Genomic DNA, 19,353 nt, shown 5'->3' on the forward strand with positions numbered 1-19,353 from the left:
GACTGCATACCGAGGAAGTTAATCAGGGTGTTCACCTGCAGGGAACCTTGGATGATTCAGGACGTACAGAATCTGCTAAAAACCAGGCATGAGGCCTTCAGATCAGGAGACCCACTCAAATATAAGGAATCCAAGTATGACCTTCGCAGAGCCATAAAGACAGCCAAGGACCAATACCGATCCAAACTAGTGACCCAGACAGACACCCGGCGACTATGGCAAGGACTGAATGACATCACAAGTTCTAAAAAGAGACAGTGCAAGATAGAGGACGATGACACATCACTCCCAGATCATTTCAACACTTTCTATGCTCGCTTTGAGCAGAATTTTGGCGGAGCGGTAACTCCTATTCCAACAAGTCCTGACAAACCTATCCCAACAGTCACTGCATCAGAGGTCAGATCAGTTTTCCTTTGTGTGAATCCAAGGAATGCGATGGGACCAGACAGAGGCCGTGCACTCAGAGCATGCGCAGATCAACTTGGACTTCTTCAGCCTCTCCCCTCAGTAGGCCACTGTCCCTGTCTGTTTCAAGAGGGTCAACATCATCCCTGTGCCTAAGAAGGCTCATGCAGCATGTCTCAATGACTACTGCCCACTGGCCCTAACCTCGGTGGTCATGAAGTGCTTTGAAAGGCTGGCCATAGCATTAATCAACTCCAGCCTCCCCACTACTCTTGACCCACTCCAATTTGCCTATCAGACCAACAGATCCACGTCAGATGCCATATCACTTGCCCTTCATTCCTCCCTAGAACATCTTGACACCAAGAACAGCTACGTAAGAATCCTACTCATTGACTACAGTTCAGCCTTCAACACTATTATCCGCCCGAGACTGATTACTAAACTTAGTGATCTCGGACTAAGCCCCATTCTCTGCTACTGGATCCTCAGTTTCCTGACCCATAGGCACAATCAGTGAAGACGGGGGCAATATTTCATTCTCACTAACGCTCAACACTGGTCTCCAGGGATGCGTACTGAGCCCCCTACTGTACTCACTATATACCCATACATCGCCAAATACCAGACTAATGCCACTTACAAGTTCGCTGATGACACCACCATAGTCGGTTGAATCTCAGATGGCGATGAAACAGATTACAGACAGGAGAGGGACACCTGGAAAAATGGTGCACTGAGAACAACCTAACTCTGGCAAAACCAAGGAACTCATTATTGATTTTCGACGGGATGTTACTCATGCTCCCCCCCCTCCTACACATTAACAGCACAGAGGTGGAACAAGTGGACAATGTCAAGCTCCTGGGAGTGGTCATCCACAACAAGCTTTCTTGGACTCTTCATGTGGATGCACTGGTTACAAAGGCCCAACAATGTATCTTCTTCCTCAGGCAGCTGAGAAAATGTGGCATGACAGCGAATACCTTTGCCAACTTTTATAGGTGCGCCATCGAGAGCATTCTGTCTGGATGTATCACTACCTGTGATAGCAACTGTACCATTCAAGATCGGAGATGGTTACAGAGAGTGTGAACTCAGTCCGGACAATCACAAAGGCCAACCTCCTATCTATAGAATCCATTTACCAGGCCCACTGTCAAGGAAAGATTTTCCTGCTCCTCGGATACTGCCTGACCTGCTGTGCTTTTCCAGCACCACTCTAATCTTGACTCTGATCTCCAGCATCTGCAGTCCTCACTTTCACCTAGCATTCTCAAAGATCCATCCCACCCCGGCAATGTTTTCCTACAACCTCTACCATCGGGGAGAAGGTACAGAAGCCTGAATACATCCACCAGCCGGTTTTGGAACAGTTTCTACCCTAGTGTTGTTAGACTACTGAATGGACTCCCAATTCTTTATATTCGCCTGTACCTATGCTACTGTTTTTGCCGCTGTTTACCTATTATTTACTTAACTATGGGATCTGCCTGTTTTGCTCCAAGACAAAGATTTGCACTGTGCTTCAGTACACGTGACAATAAATTCAATTCAATTCAATTCAACCAGCCCAGTTTTTAACTCCACAACTTCATTTGCATGTCGTTTGTGCTTAAGAAATCTTCAAATTTCCTAAAACACCACAGCAACAATAACTTCTCTTTTTAATTCTCCTACCTGTCTACTACAGTCTGCTACTGAATAAAATCATCAGGATGGATTCAAGTCCCTGATGGTAGTTCATGGAGGCCCTTCCTCATATACCTCAAACTTGGTTGCCATCAGGCTATACATAACTAATTGTCTCTCTGTAATGGAGAGAGTTGTTGGTGTGGACTATCACAAATTTCCTTCACCACCTTGATTTACTTCACAATGGAAATGCAACAGAGAATCTGCATGCTGACTACTATTTCGGGAACAGTCAATGAGTTGGGCACAGCAATCACCAGCAGGGAAGAGCCAAGGGAACCTGAGAGGTGGGAGTAATCGGAGGAGGATTGGAAAGAGACAATAGAATTAGACACAGGCAAACTAGGGGTGAGAAGAGAGTGCGGGTATGTGGCTGGAGTGGGACTCGGCATTTTCTGCAGAGCTGGACATAGCGGCAGTGTTGAATGGGAACTGAGATGGGATGAATAAAATGTAAGACCATCAACAAAGAATGCCAAATAATTCTTATTGGAGGGCTAGTAAGGAAAGTAGTCAGAAATATAAAAGATCTGGGGGTAATGGGGTTCCATGAGTGGGGCTAAAAGGTTTTCTCCATTGATGCAATTTCTATTATTCTACAAAAATAAATCTACTATTAAGTGCAATCACAAGGAGTCTAGAATCTAGTAAAGTTATGCCTCAGCAACAGCAGCATGGGTCAGTTTCTGGTGGTTGATTTGACGTGGGAACTCTGAATGCATGTTAGCTCTGACTGAATCTTTGAGTTTGGTGGTGTATCTGAGCCAAGAGAGATGGGGAAGGAAATCATGTCTTTGAGAATTGGCATCAATAGGGATCTAAAGCCAGACTCCTCCCCCACTGCACAAGTATCAATTGGTTATAGGGTAACTACTATTTTATTTAGGATATACAGTATAGCTTAAGGCCATTCCATTCAGCAAGTCCACAACATTATTTATGCTCTATTCAAGCCTTTCACTTTTCTTCGTCTAATGTACTTTTGTAATCATTCTAATCCCTTCTTCCTCATCAGTTTGTCCAACCTGCTGTTAAATGCATCCATCATATTTGCTTCAAACACTCCCTCTGCTAATGAGTTCCATACTTCCACCAGTCTTGGGTAGATACATTGCTTCTGAAGTCCTTACTGAATTTCTTGATGGCCTTTTGCTGATGAGAAGAAACATTCTCTGTGTCCACCAAATCACTACTTTTCACATTTTAAATACATCTAGTAGGAAACCCCACCAATGTTTTTATAGATACGATAGACTCTTACAGGATTTCCTGAGTCCAGTAGCACACGAATCAGGCAAAATATATTTGTGTCTGTTTCCATTGCTCTTTCCTGAAACAAGTATTAAGAAATAAACCAGGAACATTCCTGTTCTGTTTTTTAATGTGATCACACTGACTTTCTAAATGAAGTTGATTTTCCTGTCTCACAAGTGACCTTATAAAACCATGAGGGTAATGAATAGGGTGAAAGGCCTTTTCCCTAGGTTAGGGGAGTCCAAAATTAGAGGGCATAGGTTTAAGGTGAGAGAGGAAAGATTTAAAGGGACCTGAGAGGCAACTTTTTAACACAAAGGGTGGTCCGTGTATGGAATGAGCTGCCAGAGGAAGTGGTGGAGGTTGATACATCATTTAAAAGGGATCTGGATGGATATATGAATAGGAAGGGTTAAAGGGATAGGGGCCAAATTCTGGTAAATGGGACTAGAGTAATTTAGGATATCTGGTCGGCATGTCTGCATTGGACTGAAGGATCTGTTTCTGTGTTGTACAACTCTATGACACTACAAGTTCACTCCTCAACCTTGTGTTGTTGCCCAAAATCGCCGGCTACAGTTATCAGCTTGTACAGAGAGGAAAAGAGTCAGTTCTCTCATAAGTCACAAGTTACTTTATTCATGTGTTTGAGAATACACATGTAGCTTATATGTTTTACCACAAACTAGAACCTATTTGTACACCAACCAGGATCCGCTGACACTCCCCAAGTAGTCAGAATATAGAAGCTAATACCCGAGCAGGATAGCGGCTGATGCTGACAGGGACTGATGTTGGCCAGGTGCTCTGTTCCCTCTCTCTTGGTGTCATCACCATATCTTTGACGTAGGGTCTGCTTCCATAATTGTTGGTCTCTGGAGTTTTCGCTGGCTCCATGCCTGAGAGTTGTCGTCTTATTCCTTATCTCTTGTGAGCTGTCTCTTCCTCATTGGCTCAGACTCATCTGCTTTGTCACATGTCTTTATCTTATTAGCCCAGGCCAAGAACCTACCTAAGTAGCATTGCCTCATTACTCCTTGTTCAGATAGGGCTTTTGCATTACATCATCTTTCCTTGCTTTCCGCATAAGTTCGTTGGTGCATTGTTTACCACATAACTTTGTTAGTTCATTGTTTACCACATAACTTTGTTAGTACAAACCAGTACCTGGACTCAGATAATTTTTAGTTCACAAGCCGCTCCTTCCTGCATGTCAGCAATTTCAGTATTTTACTGCAGTGTTTTGGCAGCTTGTATCTCTCTCTCTCTCTCTTTTCCTGCAGCCCCTGGCTAACATGCCTAACTCCAGCGGAAAAGGTCCCAGCCTATCCAGCCTCTCCTTATAACTCAAACCCTCCATTTCCAGCAACATCCTGGTAAATAACTTCTGAAGCGTCTTCAGCTTAATAATATTCTTCCTATAACAAGTGGTGATGTTTTATTATTTTGAATAATGTGAATGTCAGGAATTAATGAAATAATGAATAAAATTTGATGTAAGTCAATTTTGACACAACCTTATTACTTGAAATCTGAGAATCTACAAATAGTATATATTCATTGTGTGAATTCAGAATTCTGAATTTATCAAGCGTTCCACTTCAGGTCTGTTGACTCAATAATTACATTTTCTAAAATATCTGAACTAAACTTGATGAAACTCTTCAAACGAATAATTTGTGTCTATTTGCCTATTGGGATATGTGCCTGAATTTGTTTAAACAAAAATGACAAAATTTCTTTCCAGATTTGAACATAGATCATAGAACAGTACAGCACAGTGCAGGCCCTTCAGCCTTCAATATTGCGCCGGCCTCTAATCCTAGTTTGAAACTTGTAGAGTTTTCAGGTTTGTACGGAGAACACATGTTATCAGAATGCACACTTTCAGAGAGGTAAGAAACGTGTACATGACCTAGATTTAACACTGTATCCTACGTCAAATACATTCTTAAACTGGGATTGCCAATTGACTTGCATCCAGTATGAAATCCCATTGAACATCCAAAGTTTTTATTGGAGTTGGCAAAAAGAGAAAACAATTATCAGTTATATTCCACTCCAGTCCCCACGTGAGTCCCTCATGCTGAGCAGTTTATTGCTCCAGAACCTTTAATTGCCAAATTCCCTGAATTGCTATCTACTGTCAAATGGTCTGCCACCTTTATTTGTTTCTGTGTAGAATTACCTTCATGAATGATTTTCCCTAAATATCCGAAAGAGTGGATGTGAAGCCAATATAACTTCAGCAGAAAAGAAACAGAAGCATGAAATATTTAGGAAAGGAGTGACACTTTCTCCAGTTCTAACTACAGTCAGACATTTTGATGTGGATTTCCTAATTCAATTTACTATAAGTCATTGCTCAGCCACCTTCAGGCTTCCAAACACTTGCAACAGAACTGCAATGCTGTCTGCATTACACAACCAATTTCAAGCATATCAATTAAATGTATTGATTGAAGTGTGAAAGGTTATTCAGACAACGCAATGGGGAAGCGATAGCCTAATTATCGCAAGACTATTAATCCAGAAACTCAGCTGATGTTCTGGGGACCCCAGTTTGACCAAGCAGGTAGTGGAATTTGAATTCAATAAAAAGTAGTCCATACTTAAGCATCTTTGATGACCAGGGAACCATTGCCAATTGTTGGATAAACTACCTGGCCCTTCGGGGGAGAAATTGGCATCTTCACCTGGTCTGGCCTACATGTGACCGCAGACCCAAAGTAACGTGTTTAACTATTCACCATCCGCTGAAATGGCCAGCAAGCCATTCAGTTGTACCAATCACCACAAAGTGTCAAAGACACGGACCACCTAGCAATGAAAGGCAACGACAGCGGCAGAAATAACCCCGTTGACCCTGCAATTCCCTTGCTAATATCTGGGGGCTAGTGCCAAAATTGAGAAAGCCATCTCACAGACTAGTAAGCATCAGACACAGTCATACCCATGGAATCATACCTGACAGACAATCACTTTCCTTTGTTATGTCCTGTCCCACCAGCAGAATAGACCCAGCAGAGGTGGCGGCACAGTGGGATATAGTCGGGAGGGAGTTGTCAGGGAGTCCTCAACGTTGACTCCAGACACCATGAAGTCTCGTGGCTTCAGGTTAAACATGGGCAAGGAAACCTCCTGTTGATTATTATGCAGCATTCTCCCTCAGCTGATAAATCATTGCTCCTCTATATTGAACAATACTTGGAGGAAACACTGAGGATGACAAGGGCACAGCATGTACTCTGGGTGGGGGATTTCAATGTCCACCATCAAGAGTGGCTCAGCAGTGTCAAAACTGATCGAATCGGTTGGGTCCTAAAGGACATAGCTAACAGACTGGGTCTGCAGCAGGTGGTGAGGGGAACCACCAAGAGGGAAAAACATACTTGACCTTATCCTTACAGACTTGATAGCTGCAGGTGTATCTGTCCATAACAGTATCAGTTAGAGAGAACACTGCACAGTCCTTGTGGAGACAAAGTCAGACTTCACATCTATCACTGTGCTAAATGGGACAGACTTTGAACAGATCTAGAAACTCAAGACTGGACATCACGAGACATTGTGAGTCTTCAACAGCAGCATAATTGTACTCTAGCACAATCTGCAACCTCGTGGCCTGGCATTTCCCCCAGTCAACCATTACCATTAAGCCAGGGGATCAACCCTGGTTCAATGGAGAGTACAAGAGGGCATGCCAGGAGCAGCATCAGGGATATTTAAAGATGAGGTGTCAACCTGGTGAAGCCACCAAACAGGACAAATTGCATACCAAGCAGCAAAAGCAGCAAGTGATAGACAGAGATAAGAATTCCACAACCAATTTAAGCTCTACAGTCCTTCCACATCGGGAATAGTGGTGGACAAGTAAACAACTCACTGGAGGAGGAAGCTCCACAAATATCCCCATCTTTAATGATGGAAGAGCCCAGAACATCAGTGCAGAAGATAAGGCTGAAGCATTTGCAGCAATGTTCACTAGAAGTCTGAGTGGATAATCCATCTTGGTCTCCTCCAGTAGTCCCCAGCATCACAAGTCTTCAGCCAATTCGATTCACTCCAGGTGATATCAAAAAACAGTTGGAGACACTGGATCGTGCAAAGGTTATGGACCCTGACAACAGTCCAGCAATAGTACTGAAGACATTTGCTCTCGAACTTGCCACTCCTCTAGCCAAGCTCTTCCAGTACAGTTACAACACTGACATCTACTCAATTGCCCAGGTGTGTATTGTACACAAAAAGCAGTACAAATCCAACTTGGCCAATTACTGCCCTATCGGTCTACTCTCACTCATCAGTAAAGTGATGAAACGTGTCATCAACAGTGCTATCAAGCAGCACTTCTTCAGCAATAACCTACTCAGTGACATGCAGTTTGGGTGGGAGAGTAGGGGGTTGCATCTGTGTGGGAGTGATGGCAGAATGGCCTGCTTCTGCAGTGTAAGGAATCTATGATGATTCTAAGAAGCAGCATAAACACTGGCCTGAGTAGCCTCCTTGTGCTCATGATTCTAAACTCAATAGATAACAGAACAATTACATTCAGCCCAGAGATAGCATGAGTTAGTTTGTCTGTCTTGCCTGGAAAACTACTTCTAGAAGATGTTTTAACTTGCCTGTGCTGACTTTCATACAATTGTGAAATGCTGCAGTTTGATAAAGTTCCCCATGGTAGGCTCATTCATAAAGTCAGGAGGTATGGGATACAGGGAGATTTGGCTCTCTGGATTCAGAATTGGTTGACTGACAGAAGGCAGAGAGTGGTTGTAGATGGAAAGTATTCTGCCTGGAGGTCAGTGTTGAGTGGTGTTCCACAGGGCTCTGTTCTTGGGCCTCTGCTCTTTGTAGTTTTTATAAATGACTTGGATGAGGAGGTTGATGGGTGGGTTAGTAAATTTGCTGATGACACAAAGATTGGAGGTGCCGTTGATAGTATCGAGGGCTATTGCAGGCTGCAACGCGACATAGACAGGATGCAGAGCTGGGTTGAGAAATGGCAGATGGAGTTCAACCTGGATAAATGCGAAGTGATGCATTTTGTAAGTTGAACTTGAATGCTGAATATAGGATTAAAGACAGGATTCTGCGGAGATCCAAGATGGTGGCGACCCAGCAAGTCTGAGTCTACAGTGCTCCTCCCAAGACTTGGGTAAAGTGGGTCACCCACCCCCACCACACTCACCAAATCATTCAAAAAAGCTGTTTAATTTAATTAGTTGCTTAGTATTAAATTTAGACAATCTAATCTTTAGTAAAAATGGCCAAAGGGAAGGGAGCCCGCAGCTCTCAGCAAACAGGAACCCCTCCCCCACCCTCTCCAGCTGCAGCCCCGGGGGACTTACCTACAGTGGCAAGCCTCGTGGAAATGATTTCTAAACTCGATGCGAAGATCGATGCTTTCATCGTAGAATCCCGAAGCCAATGGGACTCACTCTCGGCCGCGCTGCAAAAGCACGACCGAGACATTAAAGAAATCGAGTGCCGAGTCGGAGGGGCGGAGCTAAAGGCCGCGACCTCCGAAACTACAGCGCAATCAGCCGTGGATCAGGTCCGGACTCTCGAACAGCGAGTCTGGGACCTTAGAGAATCATATTGATGACCTCGATAATCGAGGTTGTCGAAAAAATATTCGTTTGCTGGGCCTTCCCAAACGGGAAGAGGAAGGCCAGCTTACAGCGTTCCTCGTACAGTGGCTGCCCCAGCTTTTAAATCTGGAGGCTGGAACAGGCCGGGTAAGGGTAGAATGGGCCTACCGGGTAGCAATACACGGGCCTGGTTCGAACCAGCGCCCTCGCCCGGTCCTGTTCCGGCTGCAGAGCTATAGGGAGAGGCAGATACTCCTAGAAGCTTCTAGAAATCTTGGAAAAGATTCCCAAGCCATGATCTATAAAGGATCCAAGATCATGTTATTCCAGGACTTTTCCTCGGCTCTGGTCCGAAAGAGGAAGGCATTCGATGAGGCGAAGAAGCGTTTAAGGGACTTAAATATTCAGTACTCCTTACGCTACCCAGTGACGCTACGCTTTAACCATGAAGGATCCGTGTATAACTTCGGATCACCAGAAAAGGCTAAAGAATTTTTGGACTCTCTTAAATAAATTGTAAGAGATAATGGATGTTGGTTTGCCTTTCCTCCACTCCGGTTTATATCCCCCCCCCCCCCCTTTTTTCTTTTTTCTTACCTTACTGTTTAATATTATCTTGGGGGGTGGGGAGAGGGATTTATTTATTTATTTGTTCTCTATTTAACGATCTTCTCCCCCCCTTGGGGTTGTTTTTTTAAATTTTTTTTATATATATATATAAGCCGGGAGGTTTATTTAATGTTGGTGGGGGGGAGTGGTTACTTTATCTATTTTACCTCTGTCTCTAGGAGCGGGGATGTTTTCCCTTGTTATTTTGTATTATTATATTTAATTATTATTTGTTGAGGTTGTAATTTTATAGTTATGTATGTTTATACATGGTATTAACACTACCAAATATATCCAAGTGTTGGTGTTGGTGTGGGTGGGTGGGGGTAGGGTGCTCACTGTTAACTCTAGCTTTGTATTATATCTGAATTCTCCTCATTTTATTGAGGAGTGCCTGGGTCAAGGGTGGGGCATTGGTTAGGAGAGGATACAATGGACTTTTGGAAAGGAAGTGACACCCCCTGAGAACAAGGGGGAAAATCTCCATTTAAATACGTTTTATATTTTTTTTATTATTTAGAAATAGTTTTTTATTATACTGTTGTGAGTGTATTAGAGAGCCTTTACTTTTGTGAATTTTATATGCTCTATGCTCGGGATGTTCTGGATAGGGTTTCCCCTCCTGAGGGGTCTCGGATTTGCCCAAACGAGTATGATTGATCAGTCGGTTAAGTGGTGCACCTGGAATGTCAGGGGGAGTAATTCGCCAGTCAAAAGGAAGAAAATATTATCAAACCTTAAGAAAGAAAGAGTTGATATAGCTCTCCTACAGGAGACACACCTGTTGGATAAAGAACGCTTGAAATTATGACAGGGTGGATTTGATCAGGCCTTTTTTTCTTCTTTTAGCTCAAAAAGCAGGGGAGTTGTTATTCTTGTTCGGAAGAATTTCCCTTTCAAAATCCTAAATCAAATAAAAGACGAATCTGGACGATATATTTTGATTAAAGCCCTTATAAATGGAGAGGAATATGGGATTTTAAATTTGTACTGCCCCCCCGGCACACCCCTTTAAATTTATAACGGAAGCCTTTTCAAAATTGATGGCTTTTGGTGCCCATCATACAATTATAGGGGGAGACTTTAATTGTATTATGGATCCGGAAATAGATAGGATTCCCAAGAGTACTGCAGGAGTATCTCCCAGATCTAGACAATTGGTGGATCTGTATAAAGAATTAGGATTAGTAGATGTATGGAGATGTCTTCATCCACAGGGCAGAGATTTTTCTTTTTACTCCAATCCACATAAATGTCATACGAGAATTGATATGTTTTTTGCCCCCTCGATTTTTAAAAATTCGATATCATCCTGTAAAATAGGTAGTATAGCAATTTCCGACCACGCTGCTGTATATATGGAAACCAAGGCGAGGAACAACAGGACATCCCCTCGGCATTGGCGTATGGACCCCTTCCTATTGAAAGATAGTAAATTTGTAAAGTACTTCTCTCAAGAACTTAAAACTTTTTTAGAAATTAATTCAGGTATGGCTAGCAACCCATCAATGATGTGGGAGACCATCAAAGCTTACGCGCGAGGTTTGATCATCTCCTACTCAGCGACCCAGAAACAATTAAAGGGAGAACAACAGCGTCTGCTTGAAGCCCGCTTAAAAGCGGCTGAAACAGCATACACTGATAGACCTTCTATTATTAAATTGCAAAGGATTATGGCTCTAAAGGACAGCTCTAAACACTACGCTTTCCCAAACGGCTAAAAAGGAAATATTATTTGCAAAACAAAGGTTATATGAATTTGGCGACAAACCGGGTAGATACTTAGCATTTCTTGCAAAGAAAAAAAAGGCCCCTCAAACTATTACGTCTATCATGGAAAGTACAGGTATTTTGACTCATGATCATAAAAAGATTAATGCAATCTTTAGAAAATTTTATTCTGATTTATATAAATCGCAGGATTGTAAAGATAGGACTAGGAGGATGCAATCATTTTTTAAAAATTTGACCTTTCCGGGTCTAACTGCGGAACAGGTATCGGTCTTAAAAGCTCACCTAACAGTCCAAGAAATATTTGACGCAATCAGGCAACTTCAGAGCGGTAAGGCACCTGGCCCAGATGGTTTTCAAGCTGAATTCTATAAAGAATTTACAGAAATATTGGCTGGTTCACTTATGGACATGTATAACTATGCATATAGTCAGGGCTGTCTCCCGCCTTCGCTGAAAGAGGCAAATATCTCTCTTATCCTTAAAAAAGGAAAGGATCCAGAAGATTGCACGTCATACAGACCAATATCCTTGCTAAATGTAGATTTTAAAATCCTTTCTAAAACGTTAGCATTGAGACTAGAAAGGGTACTGCCACATATCATAAAGGAGGATCAGACGGGGTTTATTAAGGGCCGTAGATCATCCAATAATATTAGAAGGGTTTTGAATATGATTCAAGCCTGCCATCAGGGAAAGATACCAGGAGTAGTAGTCTCATTAGATGCGGAAAAGGCATTTGATAGGGTTGAATGGTCATATTTGTTTTACACATTGGAAAGGTTTGGCGTTGGAAAGGTGTTTACCAAATGGGTCTCAATATTGTATAGTGATCCCAAAGCAGTTGTGGTTACCAACGGATTAGGTTCAGATAGCTTCACTGTGGGTAGGGGCTGCCGTCAGGGATGTCCGCTCTCGCCATTGTTATTTACGCTAATAATTGAACCACTAGCAGAAGCTATACGGGCGGATCCTAATATAGTGGCCCCAAGGATTGGTACAGGTAAACATAAAATTACCCTTTATGCAGATGATGTTCTTCTATTCCTCAGTAATCCTCTGACGTCCGTACCTCGCTTAATCCAAGTTATTAATACATTTAGCGCATTCTCAAAATCGGAGGCTATGCCAATGGGTGGCCTTGCTATGATACCCCACTTAGTGGACGGATCCCTTTTTCCCTTTCGTTGGTCCCTGGAGGGTTTCTTATATTTTGGCATTTTTATTACCCCAGTATTTGGTCAGTTGTACAAGGCTGATTTTGTGCATTTACTGGAAAGGATAAGGCAGGACCTCCAGCGATGGGGAGACCTTCCAATTTCCTGGCTGGGTAGAATAGCACTAATTAAAATGAATGTCCTGCCCCATCTCCTATACCCTATGAGAATGCTTCCGGTGATGCTGCCAAGGCTGGCACTACGTAAATTATATGGCTGGCTGGGTTCTTTTATCTGGAATCATAGACGGACCCTCATTAAGCTGAAGAAGCTACAGCTTCCACAGGCAAGGGGAGGATTGGACTTCCCAGATTTTAGGAAATATCAGTTAAGTTCTCTAATAAGTTACATAGCTGATTGGGTCTTGTCTGATCCACAATCAATCTGGCTGGACATCGAGGCTTCTCAAGTAAAATACCCACTTATTAACCTTTTATTTTCAAGCAAGAGGAAAATCATTACGGATCACTATAAAAACCCTATAATACTAAACACAATTAAAGCTTGGAATATAATGCGGCAAAATGAGGGCAACTCACATAAAACATCCCCCTATGCGCCGATAGTGGAGCATGGGGATTCCAACCGGGGTTAACAGATGCCACTTTTAAACTCTGGAGATCCAGGGGTATCTCATGTCTTGGGGACCTATTTAAAGATGGGGTCTTGATGTCTTTTGAATAGCTGCGTCAGAAATTCGGATTACCTAATGGAGACCTCTTTCGATACTTCCAAATTCAAGACTATATACAGAAGAAGACTACGTTATTAGATAGTCTTTATAAATCAGATAGAGAATGTAGAGTGCTACGACCAATGAGGATCATTTACTACATGATGAAGTATCGGGAGATATGGACAATCTGCTTAAAACATGGGATCAGGATTTGGGACTAGAAATCTCTATAGAAACATGGAATGACATTTGGGAAAATGCTAGAAGAATTACCATCTGTAACAGAACTCGGGCTATCCAGCTGAAGATACTTCATAGGGCCCATATAGCACCGGATCGATTGGCAAAATGTAAGGCAGGAGCATCTCCAATGTGTCCCAAATGTAAAATAGAGGTGGGCACTCTTGTACATTGCCTATGGACCTGTCATAAGATCCATAGATATTGGACTAAAGTAGCAAGTACCCTGACAGAAATTCTAGGAACGGAAATTAAAGTGGACCCTGTATCTCTCCTTTTGGGCTTTTCGAACTTTCCCTCCCTGGACATGTACGGGAAGGGATTATTTTCTATTCTCTCTTGCTGTGCAAGGAAAAATATTTTGGTAAACTGGGTGGCTGAGGGCCCCCCTGGACTTTCAAATTGGCTCAGATTAATTATGGAATGTATTCCCCTTGACTTCCTTACAAATATGATGCACCGAAAGACCGAATTATTTTATAAAATATGGCAGCCCTTCTTGAATTACATAAATACAGATATTTCGGCTATCATAACAAGGGTTTTATTTAATTGAGATTACGAACCTGGTTGGTCTGGGGCCCCTTAGGAGAGGAATCCCGCACGAATACGAGTTTTGTTACAATTGATGTTAACACATTCCGAGCGTGTATCTCACTACCCAATTTCTGTGTTATCCGTTGGTTTTTTTTTGGTTTTTTTTTCTCTCTCTCTTATTTGAATAATGTAAGAGACTTAAATATACACTCTGGTTAGTTGTAGGTTAGATTAGTAGTTAGTTGAGTTTGTTTTTTTTCTTTCTTGGTATTTATTCTTTTGTTAAACTTTGGCTATTGTATATTTAAGATTTAATTATATATCAATGTTTGTACTTGAGAGTTTTGTTTATTTTTGTAAACTTGTAAAAATGTTAAATTTTTAATAAAAATATCTATATAAAAAAGAAGACAGGATTCTTGGCAGTGTGGAGGAACAGAGGGATCTTGGTGTTCAAGTACATAGGTCCCTCAAAATTGCCACCCAGGTGGATAGGGTTGTCAAGAAAGCATGTGGTGCTTTGGCTTTCATTAACAGGGGGATCGAGTTTAAGAGCCGCGAAGTTTTGCTGCAGCTCTACAAGTCCCTGGTGAGACCACACTTGGAATATTGTGTCTAGTTCTGGTCACCCTACTATAGGAAAGATACAGAGGCTTTGGAGAAGATGCAAAGAAGGTTTACCAGGTTGCTGCCTGGACTGGAGGGCTTGTCTTATGAAGAGAGGTTGACTAAGCTCGAACTTTTCTCTCTGGAGAGAAGGAGGAAGAGAGGTGACCTGATCGAGGTATACAGGTAATGAGAAGCTTGGATAGAGTCAATAGCCAGAGATTTTTCCCCAAAGCAGGAGGGATCATCGTTTTAAGATATTAGGAGGAAGGTGTAGAGGAGACATCAGAGGTAGATTCTTTAAGCAGGCAGCTGTGAATGCATGGAATGCATTGCCAGTGGTGGTGGTGGAAGCAGAGTCATTAGGGTCATTTAAGCGACTGCTGGACATGCACATGGACAGCAGTGAATTGAGGGGTGCGTAGGTTAGGTTATTTTATTTTAGACTAGGAATAATCCTCGGCACAACATCGTGGGCTGAAGGTCCTGTTCTGTGCTGTACTTTTCTATGTTCTATGTTCGATGAGATATGAGTAAGGAAGACCGGGACAGATCCTGTCCCTGAGCTAATGTTGGAATGAGCAAAAATCTAAATGGGCAGAACCAGGACAGATAGTCAATGTCATAACCAAACAGAATCCAGAATCAGAATTTCAACTGCAGTGAAAGCACAGGCGAGTTGTGGACATGTAGGTAACGCAAGAAACAAGAAATGGCAGCACACAGAGCGAGGTAGGCCTGAGATTCCAGGCCATTTTGCACAAGAGCTAAGAAAGAGCAAAATGCAGTGAGCAGTTAAGATACAGAAAGGACTTACGTATGTGAAATGGTTGCATGTAATTGACTTGCATTTCTTGAAGTTTGGAAATTAGAGGACAGTAGAGACAAGGACTATAATGCAAAGCAACTATGTAAGACTTGTTTGAGGAGTATTTAGAATCATGAGTTCAAAGGAACAGTGACATCATGGATACAAAATTGGCTAAGGGACAGAAAGCAAAGTCACAGCAAAGTTTCAAATAAGTCAGTCTTAGGGCCACTACTATTTTTAGACATACAATGAGTGGAATTTTCCCAGACCTTGAGCAGCATTAGCAATGGTAAGAAATGTGGGAGAATAAGGCAAGAAAGAAAATAACTTTGATGTTGAGTCATAAAATATCCAATTTTCGTCAAGGTTTTATGTGCTGGAAGAGAATCTCACTACGAATTGGCAACGTCCTTATTTCCATGCATTTGCATTGTACTATTAACTAATCCTGCATCATTTATGTGCAGTTTACAATTCTCCCAGGTTTAAATGAGAAACAGTGCCAATTCCTTATTTGAAGGTCAGAATAGTTACTTGGCAGATGAAACTCATGGTTACTTTTCCAAGTCTCTGTCCACCGATATCTCATGGCAAGCAGCATTAGCAGTGATTGCCTCCACCCTCCAGCCACAGACTGACTCAGAAGACACTTCACTCCAGTTGAGCTCTTTGAAGCTCACAGGCAGCTTCCATTCCAATGTTCCAGGCAGGTCATTACACAGAAACACTCCCATCCCATTCATCAGCACAGATGCATCTCACAGCTCTTTGCTCAAATTCTTAGCACTTGCATACACATTTCTGCCTTGCCTTTTAGTACACTGACATTTCATTTGGAACTTACAATATCTTCAAAAACTCTCAACAGGGTCATCAAAGTTGATTTCCCATTCACATAGGGTGGCTCAGTGGTTAGCACTGCTACTTCACAGTGCCAGGGACCTGGGTTCAATTCCACCCACAATCCAAAGATTTTTTGCAGTTTAGGTGGATCGGCTATGCTAAACTGCCCATAGTATCCAGGGAAGTGGGGGTTAGCCATGGGAAATGCAGGGTTACAGAGACTGTATGGGTTGATCTTCAGTGTGACCATGATGCGCCGAATGGCCTGCTTCCATACTGTAGTGATTCTCTGATTCCTATGAAGTCCAAGTTCCCAAGCAAATTATCATCTGACTTTTTAACACGTTTTCTAATATTCCAGTATTTTCCCTACTCCTGACATAAGGTAAATAGGTCTGTGATCCAATTTTTCCACTTGCTCCTTTCTCAAATAGCAGCATGACATTTGTTACCTTCCATTTTGCAAGAATCATTCCAGAATCTGTAGAATGCTTGGAAGATAGTGACCAATACATCAACTATTCCTAAAGCTGCCTCCTTCAAAAATCCAGGATGGAGATTATCAGGTCTCAGTGACCTATCAGCTTTTAGCCCCATTCGTGTCTTCACTATGTTACTAACATGAATTTTCTCAAATTCCTCATCCTCCTCTAGCCATTTATATCACTAGTTCTGGGAGATGGTCTGTTTTCACTGAGCAAGATGCAAGAAATCATTGAGTCATAGAGATGCACAGCACAAGGAAACAGACCCTTTGATCCAACTCGTCCATGCCAACTAGATATCCCAACCCAATCTAGTCCCACCTGCCAGCACCCGGCGCATATCCCTCAAAACCCTTCCTATTCATATACCCATCCAGATGTCATTTAAATGTTGTAAAAATTGTATTAGCCTCCACCACTTCCTCTGGCAACTCATTCCACACACGCACCACACTCTGCCTGAAAAAGTGGTCCCATAGGTCCCTTTTATATCTTTCCTCTCTCACCCTAAACCTATGCCTTCTAGTTCTGGACTCCCTCACCCCAGGGAAATTACCTTGTCTATTTATCCTATCCATGCCCCTCATGATTTTATAAACTTCTATAAGGTCACCCCTCAGCCTCTGTCGCTCCAGAGAAAACAGTCCTAGCCTAGTCAACCTCGCCCTGTAGCTCAAATCCTCCAACCTTGGCAACATCCTTGTAAATCTTTTCTGAATCCTTTCAAGTTTTGCAACATCCTTCCGATAGTAAGGAGACCAGAATTGCATGCAATATTCCAAAAGTGGCCGAACCAATGTCCTGTACAGCCGCAACATGACCTCCCAACTCCTGTGCTCAATACTTTGACCAATGTTGTGGTTCTGTTCGCTGAGCTGGGAATTTGTCTTGCAAACGTTTCGTCCCCTGTCTGGGTGACATCCTCAGTGCTTGGGAACCTCCTGTGAAGCGCTTCTGTGATGTTTCTTCCGGCATTTATAGTGGCTTGTCTCTGCCGCTTCCAGTTTTCAGTTCCAGCTGTCCGCTGTAGTGGCCGGTATATTGGGTCCAGGTCGATGTGTTTGTTGATTAATAAACACATCGACCTGGACCCAATATAATCAACAAACACATCGACCTGGACCCAATATACCGGCCACTACAGCGGACAGCTGGAACTGACAACCGGAAGCGGCAGAGACAGGCCACTATAAATGCCAGAGGAAACATCACAGAAGCGCTTCACAGGAGGCTCCCAAGCACTGAGGATGTCGCCTAGACAGGGGACGAAACATTTGCAAGACAAATTCCCAGCTCGTTGAACAGAACCACAACAACGAGCACCCGAGCTACAAATCTTCTCCCAAACTTTGAACTTTGACCAATAAAGGAAAGCATACCAAACACCTTCTTCACTATCATATCTACCTGCAACTCCATTTTCAAGGAGCTATGAACCTGCACTCCAAGGTCTCTTTGTTCAGCAACACTCCCTAGGACCTTATTGTTAAGTATATAAGCCCTGCTAAGATTTGCTTTCCCAAAATGCAGCGCCTCACATTTATCTAAATTAAACTCTATTTGTCACTCCTCAGCCCATTGGCCCATTTGATCAAGATCCAATTGTAATCTGAGGTAACCTTCTTCGCTGTCCTTTACACCTCCAATTTTGGTGTCATCTGCAAACTTACTAACTATACCTCTTATGCTCACATCCAAATCTATATAAATGAGGAAAAGTAGTGGACCCAGCACCGATTCTTGTGGCACTCCACTGATCACAGGCTTCCAGTCTGAAAAATACTCTCCACCACCACCTTCTGTCTTCTACCTTTGAGCCAGTTTTGTATCCAAATGGCGAGTTCTCCCTGTATTCCATGAGATCTAACCTTGCTAGCCAGTCTCCCATAGGGAAACTTGTCGAATGCCTTACTGAAGTCCATATAGATCACATCTACCTCTCTGCCCTCACCAATCCTCTTTGTTACTTCTTCAAAAAACTCAATCAAGTTTAAGAGACATGATTTCCCACGCACAAAGCTATGTTGACTATCCCTAATTAGTCCTTCCCTTTCCAAATACATGTAAGATCCTGTCCCTCAGGATTCCCTCCAACAACTTGCCCACCACCAACATCAGGGTCACTGGTCTATAGTTCCCTGGCTTGTCCTTACCACTTTTCTTAAACACTGGCACCATGTTGTCCAACCTCCAGTCTTCCAACACCTTACCTGTGACTATCGATGATATAAATATCTACAGCTCGGAAACAGATCCTTCAGTCAAATTTGTCCATGCCGTCCAGATATCCGAAATTAATCTAGTCCCATATTGCTGTGCTTGGCCCATATCCCTCTAAACTCTTCCTATTCATATACCCATTCAGATGCCTTTTAAATGCTGCAATTGTACTAGCCTCCACCACTTCCTCTGGTAGCTAATTACATACACGCACTATCCCCTGCATGAAAAATGTTGCCCCTTACACCCCTTTTAAATCTTTTCTGTCTCACCCTGAACCTATGCCCTCTAGTTCTGGACTCCCCACCCTACGGAAAAGACCTTGTCTATTTATCCTAATCATGCCCCTCATGATTTTATAAACCTCTATAAGGTCATCCCTTAGGCTCCTACACTCTAGGGAAAACAGCCCCAGCCTGTTCACCCT

This window comes from Chiloscyllium plagiosum, unplaced genomic scaffold (assembly GCF_037043375.1).
Source record: "Chiloscyllium plagiosum isolate Xiang-an unplaced genomic scaffold, Cpla_swu_hap1 HiC_scaffold_5, whole genome shotgun sequence".
Classification (NCBI taxonomy): Eukaryota; Metazoa; Chordata; class Chondrichthyes; order Orectolobiformes; family Hemiscylliidae; genus Chiloscyllium; species Chiloscyllium plagiosum.